This window comes from Triticum dicoccoides, chromosome 6B (genome assembly GCF_002162155.2).
Source record: "Triticum dicoccoides isolate Atlit2015 ecotype Zavitan chromosome 6B, WEW_v2.0, whole genome shotgun sequence".
NCBI classification, from domain to species: Eukaryota; Viridiplantae; Streptophyta; class Magnoliopsida; order Poales; family Poaceae; genus Triticum; species Triticum dicoccoides.
This window is the reverse complement of record NC_041391.1, coordinates 501919900-501929058: the sequence shown is the minus strand read 5'-3', so window position 1 is coordinate 501929058 and position 9159 is coordinate 501919900.

Sequence of the window (9159 nt, the reverse complement as noted above, 5' to 3'; positions counted from 1 at the left end):
AAAGTCGGGCCTAACCGACGAAAATTGGGCTTTTGGGACGCGACTGGTCCTTTTTTTGGCGCCAGCGATAAAAAAGGGCGTTGGGGGCCTGTTGGGGGGGGGGGAGGGGCGAGTGGAGATGCTCTTAAAGGGGATCAGAATACAACCTTTTATTATTGCATAGTGGACGCTGGGGTCAGAATACAACCTATTATCATCGCATAGTGAACGCTGGTTGCTTAAAGGGGGTCAAAATACAACCTATTATCATCGCATTCCGAATGGTTGAGAGCGCAAAAACACGATCCATTCTTTTTCTGATGGTGAGGTGACGATTGAGGGCACCAAAAAACTTCTGAATTATGCTACCTCCTATTACAAGGACCTGTTTGGGCCCGTCCCTGGAAACCTTTTCCACCCTTCCCTAAAACAAGGGAAAAACATGACAAACTTAATGATGATGATATCGAGTTTCTAACTCGGCCCTTTTCTGAGGAAGAAGCAAAAGTGACTCTGTTTGGGATGGATAGGAAGGCTAGTCATAGTGGGAGTAACATAAGTAGTAACATAGATGCCACATAAGCAAAAAAGATGACGTGTCATGTAATTAAAGAGGAGAGAGACAAATAGAGTAACATAATATGTTACCATCACAGGGCGGTTTCCAATACAAAATGAGTCTACAAAGCAATAAATGAAGATATGCATGTTACTACACCTATGACACTTTCCACTATGAAGGTGGTAACATGGACTAGTAACATATGTATGTTACTAGTCTAAGTTACTTCCCACTATGACTAATAGAGCTCCTGGGCTGGTAATATTCCCGAGGAGTTTTACAAAAGTTGTTGGGATTTCGTCAATACTAATATCATGCGCCTCTTCAAGGCTTTCCACGCGGGTACTATAGATGTAGCGCGTCTGAATTATTGTCTGATCACATTGATCCTGAAGCTGTGACGAGCAAAAAAAGAAAATCCAACAAATTTCGTCCTATCTGCCCTTCTTCGATGCCCTATAAGCCGATTACTAGAACTCTTAACAATTGGGTAGCTGTCTATTCTGATAAGTTGATTAGTTGTCACCAAAATGCTTTTATAAAAAATAAATATATTATGGACGGGATCCAGACCTTGCACAATTTTAAGCTTGATTTTGAAAAGGTTTGCGATAAGATCAATTGGGACTTTTTTTTTGCTAGAATGCTACAAGTTGAGGGGCTTTAATGACACCTCGTGTGATGGATTCATAAAATTCTTCACAATGGTATGAGACGGGCCCTTACTTTCAGAGCCACTAGGGATTCGTCAAGGAGATCCCCTATCCCCTTTTCTAATTAATCTTGCTGCTGGAAGTTTGTCTAAAATGATTTTAAATGCCCAGAAAGAGAAGTTGCTATCAGGCTTAGCCCCTGATTTGATTGGTGGCAGTGTGCTTGTTCTACAATATGCAGATGACACCGTCCTTTGCTTTGAGCATGACCCCTCAATGGTTGTTAACCTAAAACTGTTGTTACATATGTTCGAGCTTATGTCAGGATTGAAGATCAACTACCTAAAAAGTGAAATCCTTTGTGTGGGGGGTGATGATAATATGTTGGACTTCTAGGCTAATTTGGTTAACTGTCAGACAATACTTGGGGGTCCTAGTTAGCTTTTCTACTTTGATATGCTTGGACTAGATTTTTGTGGATGAAAAGTTTCGGAAGCATTTTGAATCTTGCATTCGGGGGCAGGTTCACTCCCCTGAATTCCTCCCTGACTAGTGCTTTTACATGGCCATGTTCCTCCTTCCTAAGACTTTCATTGAGAAACTTGACAAACATGGACGTCGTTTTTCTGGCAAAGTTTGGGATGTCAAAAAAAGATACCAGCTGGTTTGCTGGGATCGTGTGTGTCGATCGAAAACAAAAGGTGGGCTTGCAATGAAAGACCTTCGTAAGCAAAACATTAGCTTGTTGGCAAAGTAGTGGTGGAAACTTGACACTCAACAAGGGCTCTGGTAAGGTTGATCAAAGCACAGTACCTCAAGAGGGACACTGGTGCCACGGTTAAAAAGAAATTCAATGACTCCCCTATCTGGAAAGCTATCATGAAGGTTAAAGAACATTATATACGTGGAAGGGTGTTTCAGTTGAAATCTAGGACGCAGCTTCGGTGCCTTAAAGGCACCTGCCTTTGGGTCACTGACATGTGGGCCAGCCACCTGTTGGGCCCATATGTCATAGACACAAAGGTAGGCGCCTTAAGGCATCGAAACATCGTCATGAAATCTGGTGCCGTTGGCCGTGCCTGGGTGGTTCCCTTGAATGGATTGCCCCCCTTTATACACCCAGTTCCCTCAATTGTTTAGTGTTTGTAATTACCTTGACATGACAGTGGATAAGTGGAAAGGTGCAGATGTGCTTGATCTATTTTCATAGACGACTACACCCGCTTCTCAACGAGATGTGGTGTAAGATGAATATTATTGTTGCGAGTATTCCTCTTACGCTACGCTTAAATCAGATTGGCTGGGCTCTTGGCTCTAAACATAGATTCTCTACCAAGTCTATGTATGAGGAACTTGAAAAACGTATCTCGGGGTGTGACCTCCGATGGGTCTGGAAGGCTAAGACCCCCCTAAAGATTATGATCTTCCTTCGGCAATTGTCTCGGGATGCTGCCTTAACTAGAGATGTAATAAGCAGGCGGAACTAGGCTGGCAACCCTAAGTGCTCGTTCTATAGTGAGAGAGAAACATCTCAGCACTTGTTTTTCTTATGCCCTGTAGCTATGGTTGTGTGGTGAACTATGGGATCGGTGTTTGGAACTGAATCCTGCCCAAACAATATGTCGCAGTACTATTCTTGCTGTTGTGTGTACTTACCGGATGGGGCCAAAATTTTCACCTTTGGCCTGGCTGCGATCTGCTGGGCTATCTGGAATTGGTGTGATCGTGCTACCATTGAGTTCAAATTGCCTAAAACCCCTTTTGAGATTGTCCTCTCGCTTGTGTTTTTTTTAGGGAACTACGCTTGTGTTTTCATGAACTACTAGGCATGGCTAATGAAAGGCGTAGATCGTGAAGCTCTGGAGCGTGGCACGATGATGTTGAGGGGGAATGCTAGCAATAAGATGCGGATGTGTGCTGCGGCCATAGACGATTCTATAGCAAGCTAGGAGTTTCATCTCCTTCCTCTCCTGACCTTGGTTGGTTGCCTAGTGTTGTCTTATTATGTTTTTTGATATTTGTTCCCTGCTCCTGCGTGGACGTTGCGCTGCTCACCTGTTGAGCCTGTCCTGATACTTGATACTTCTTTGGTTGCGGTGTCATCGGCGCGGGTTTCCTGGCGATGTTTTGAACTCACTTTCCCCTTTCCCGTCCCCTTGAACTCTAGATCTAGACTTTGTATTTCTGTTATTCAGTTAATGGAAAGGGATTATACCCGATTCAAAATAATAATAATCTCTTTGTACTGTCCTAAAAATTAATAACTTACACTATTTCTATGAACTGAACTCCTTAGAATTTGAGGGTTTAAATTTATGTGCAGCCCCCACCCCCAAAAAATCCTATGCAAGCTCATATATTTTTGCATAAAGGTATTTCAGATATATTTCCATATTGGCACAGGAAATGAGAAATGAAAGCCTTTTTACCCACCTCGTGTGCAACCGTGCATTAGAAAGGGGACGCGGTGGAGGTGGAGAGGTGCCACGACCTGGTTCCCGCCGTGGCTTGACTCGGGAAGCGACAATCGTCGGCATATCATTGGCTTCCAAATGAATGCGGGTCAAATATTTGAAAGCTCGCTTGGATTAGCTAGCGCGCCAGAGGGGTGGGGGTGTCTGACAAAAAGCCCCTTTCTTTTTTATTTTGAATATAACTTGATGACCTGGTTCCCACCGTGGCTTCGCTCAGGAGGCGACAATTGGCGGCACAACACAGGCTCTCCAATGAATGTGGGACAAATAATTGAAAGCTTGGTTGGATTAGCGGGGCCGTTTTCTTACAAAAGTCCTTTCCTTTTATTTTAAATATAATTTGATGAAGATATGTTGGAGGAGGCTTAGGAGGCAGCGAAGGTCGGGTGCGGCGGCCAAGAGCTCTTCCAGCACAGTGATGATGACCGCAAGCTTCAGCTTAGTAGCAAGAGGTTGTTGTCGCAAGAGGTGCTCAAGAGGTGGCAATAGGCAGTACCACAACTTGGAAGGGTGGGGATGTGGCAATAGGCTGCCTTAAAACGACTTACAAAAGTGAACATAGGGAGCACAGTGATGATGGCCGGAGAGGTTGGCCGGCTTCGGCGATGGCGGGAGGCGGTGATTGCGAAAGGAAACTTCCTCCATACTTTTTATGGGATAGGGAGGGGGCAAATTCTAATCAAATATAGGCAGAATTTACTACCCCCTAAACTTAACCCCTAAAATTTGGAAAGAAGTCCACATACCCCCCTGAACTCTCAGATTTCGAGCACATCACCCCCCCAACTGTGAAACCGGGTTCTTAATCCCCTGGACTGTCCAATACCACACAAATCACCCCCTGATGGCGTTTTGGGTGGTTTGAGACGCCGGTTTTGCACACATGGCGGCCACGTCGTTAATAGTTTCTGGACGCGGTCTACTGCACCGCCTCGCCTTGCCTCGAGCGCTCGCGTTGCCTTTTCACCTCCCGCTCCCCTCTCCTCTGTCTCTGACGAAACAGTGGCGACTGGGGCGACCACGGCGACGCAGGCGATGATCAGCGGCATGTTCTGAATAGCTCGACCGGCGGCGACGATCAGGTATGTGCGCTCAAAGTTTGTGCTGAAAATCTTGCTTTTTTGCCCACATTAGGTCCGTTAGTTTAGGGTTTTCAGGGGATTTGATTTTCGGACTAGGGTTTAGGTTAAATTTTCGAGAGAATGGTGGAAGTAGTTATTAGATGGCCTCATTTTAGGGCCTTCTGTAGTTCAGATCGCTGTGCATATGCTTTTATATGATGAGATGATCTAGGGTTTTGTTGATCTGAAGAAAAAGACAGTTTTTTTAGAGAAGTTCAGAAAAGTTCAGTACACTAGATTTGTTAGTAATTGACCTATGCTTGTTACTGACTTAGGCTTGTTAATTGTCTCTTATTTTGTTTAGGGTACAACCATGGATCCCCTTGACTACCTTTCTGTCAGATTTCACTACAGAGGTGACTTTGAGCATGATGGAAATGATTGGGTTTATGTTGGAGGAAAAACTGGGTTGTCCACAATTGAATTTCCAGAGCTGTCAGTATCTGGGCTGAAGAAGAACCTTGCAGCTTTTGTTACATGTTCTGATTTAGCCCTACAAAATACTAAACTGCATTGGAAATATCCAGATGGTGACTTGGCAAATGCTTTGCTTGTACTGGATGATCAAAAATCGGTGGAGATGATGGCTAAACATGTAACTGATGCTGGTGTTATTGATATATATGTTGTCATTCCTGCTGATGAAAGTCATGAAGGCATTGATTGGGAGTTTGAATTTGCAGAGCAGTTTCAGGCAGAGCATTGTTATGCAGAGCAAGTTCATGTAGATGAAGGGCATGCAGAGGAGGTGCAGGCAGAGCAAAATGCAGAGTATGTACAATGTAGGGCCAAAATGCCAGTGTTCAGGGCAGCAAGTTCAGTTTCTAACAAAGGAAAAGGGGTTGCAACTGAGGAGATGCAGTTTTCAGGTGAATCTGACAGTGACAATGACAGTGACTATGTTGTGCCTCCTGCAGAGAGCAACAGTTCAGCTGAAGATGAAGAAATCATTGAGTATAGAAAATATGCCAAAGAATTCAAGGAGAAAAGGAGAAAGAAGATGCTAGGGGAGGAAGAAGCACAAGCTTGCAATGTTACTGATGATTTCATTGTACCAGAAACATGTAAGTTGGATGATGATGCAGATGACACCCCCTACTTTGAGAGCGATGATGATCTTTCTTATGATGAGGCTAGTGATGGAGAGGTCAATGCTGTCAGAAGGAGAAAGACCACTCATAAAGTGTATGATGGCAGTACTGATAACCCACAGTTTGAAGTTGGGATGGCTTTTACTGACAACAGAGAATTCAAACAAGCACTAGTGAAATATGGACTGAAGAATTTCCATCACTTGTTATTTCCCAAGGATGAGAAAAGAAGAGTGAGTGCCAAGTGCAGCTGGACTGGATGCCAATGGAGCATTTATGGTTCAATAAATAGCAAGTCTGACTAGTTGTTGGTGCAAAGGTACAACAATGTACATACATGTGTGCCTAGGAGAGATAATAAACTTGTGACTAGTTCTATCATTGCAAAGAAATATTTCAGACAGATCAGAGACAATCCAACATGGAGGGTGGAGAAGATGCAAGAAGCAGTACTAGAAGATTTGCTAGCAGATGTGACCATATCCAAATGCAAGAGGGCAAAGAAACTTGTGATGGAAAAGCTCATAGACTCAACTAATGGTGAATATTCTAGAGTATTTGACTACCACCTTGAGTTAATTAGGAGCAATCCTGGTAGTAGTGTTGCAGTTACATTAGACCCTGAAGAGCATGAGAAGAATGTGTTTGAAAGGATGTATGTTTGTCTAGATGGCTGCAAGAAGGGGTTTATGGCTGGATGTAGAAGAGTTGTTGGGTTAGATGGTTGTTTTTTGAAGGGTGCTGTGCATGGACAAATATTGTGTGCAATTGGGAGAGATGCCAACAACCAGATGTACCCCATTGCATGGGCAACTGTTGAGGTTGAGAGTTATGATAGTTGGTACTGGTTTCTATCATTTCTTCAAAAGGACATTCAGATAAACAATAATGGTGAGGGCTGGGTTTTCATCTCTGATCAACAAAAGGGTCTCATAAGAGCAGTGAATGAAATATGTCCAGCAGCTGAACATAGAATGTGTGCTAGGCACATCTATGCAAATTGGAGAAATCAACACAGGGAGAAGATATATCAGAAAATATTTTGGGCATGTGCAAAAGCTTCTGATAGAACATGATTCAACTATCATAGAGCAAAGCTTGCTCAAAAAACAGAAGAAGGGGCAAAAGATGTAATGAAAACCAATCCTGAACATTGAAGCAGGGCTTTTTTCAAACTTGGCTCATATTGTGATTCTGTAGAAAACAATATGTGTGAGTCCTTCAACAACTCCATCATGAGAGCAAGATTTTATCCTGTTATTACTAGTCATGAGATCATAAGAAAAAAGGTCATGGCTAGAATTCAAGATAATAGAGCAAAGCCTGCAAAGTGGAGTGGAACTATATGCCCTAATGTGTTCAAGAAGCTGCAGCTCAACATAAAGAGATCAGGAAGATGCAGAGTGTTGTGGAATGGCAAAGATGGCTTTGAAGTGCAAGAAGGTGAGTATAGAAGGTTCACAGTTGATCTGGAGAAATGGACTTGTTCTTGCAGATATTGGGAGCTCTCTGGACTACCTTGTGCTCATGCAATCAGTTCAATATACACATGTGGTTTGGTACTTGATGATTTCATAGCAGATTGTTACTCCATCAACACATACAACAAAATATATGACCATGTGCTGCAACCAGTGGAGGGCAAAGAAAGCTGGCCTGTTTCTGACAACCCTAGACCAGAACCTCCTGTAAGGGTTAATAATAAACCTGGAAGAAAGAAGACAGAAAGAACTAGAGAGGAGCAAGAGAAGCCCAAAAGCAGCAAAATTTCAAGGAAAGGAGTCAAGATGAGATGTTCAATATGTGGTAGTACACAACACAACAAGAGGAAGCATTCAGAAAACCCTCAGGACAGCAACTATGTAAAGGCAGCAAAGAGAAGCAGGAAAAGAACACAAGCCGCAGGCATGGCTCACGTAATTTTATATCTAGGACCCATTCCGTTTTTTATAATGATAAATGTGTCGGACACATTGTCGGATGGCCTCGACGGTCTTATCAAAAAGCTAGGACCCATTCCATTTTTTATAATGATAAATGTGTCAAAGATGTTGTCGGATGGCCTCGACGGTCTTGTCATAAAGCTAGGACACATTCCATTTTTTATAATGATAAATGTGTCGGAGACGTTGTCGGATGGCCTCGATGATCTTGTCATAAAGCTAGGACACATTCCATTTTTTATAATGATAAATGTGTCAGAGACGTTGTCGGATGGCCTCGACGGTCTTGTCATTGCACTGTTGATGTTTTGTAGGATCAACCAGCAAAAACAACCAGGAAAAAAGGCAAGAACACACCTCAGCAAGCAGGTCCATGCTCTCAGCCAACAACAAGTTCACAAGCAGCTCCAAGGGCACCAACAAGGGCTCCAGCAGCTACAAGGGTACCAACACCTCCAAAAGCTCCTGCAGCTACAAGGGCACCAAGGCCATTTAGGGCACCAAGGACTTCAAATTCTCAGCCAAGCACATCTTCATCACAAGTTCCAGCTTATGGTGATGGGAGGTTCGAGTGACTTCTAACAGGAAGGAGGGGATAGTGTGCTTATGCTTACTTATGAGCAGTGGTGATGTGTAGCATCAGTGACAAGCTTGAGCTTTTGTTGGTGTAAAATATCATCTTAAATTATGTGTTTTGGTCATATTAAACCTAGTTCTAGTGGATGATGAATGACAGTGCAAAACTACTGCATTTTGTGCTTTTGGTCATGTTGAACTTTATTTTGATGGATGATGAATGAAAGTGCCAAATGATATGTTCAAATTTATGCAATTCAGACATATATTCAGGTTTCAGACATATATTCAGGTTTATGTGTTTTTGTATTTTTACTGTGAGATTGCTGCCAGTTTCAGACATATATTCAGGTTTATGTGTTTTTGTATTTTTACAGTGAGATTGCTGCTAGTTTCAGACATATATTCAGGTTTATGCAATTCAGACAAAATCCATGTACACCTGTTGCTTTAAAAGTGTTCCCTTTTAGACAAAATTTTAGCTTTGCACGTGTTCACTCATAAACAAAACTGCTGCTCTGCATATGTTCACTTCTGGACAAAATTCAGACAGACAAATACAATAGTACTCATTTCAAACAAATATTCAGACTTAGTAACCCTCATTGTCGATTCTCGCGCGAGACAGACGCCTCGGTCAATTATACCTGGCAAAGCATCTGCCACGTGTGCAAAACCGGCGTCTCAAACCACCCAAAGCGCCATCAGGGGGTGATTTGTGTGGTATTGGATAGTCCAGGGGATTAAGAACCCGGTTTCA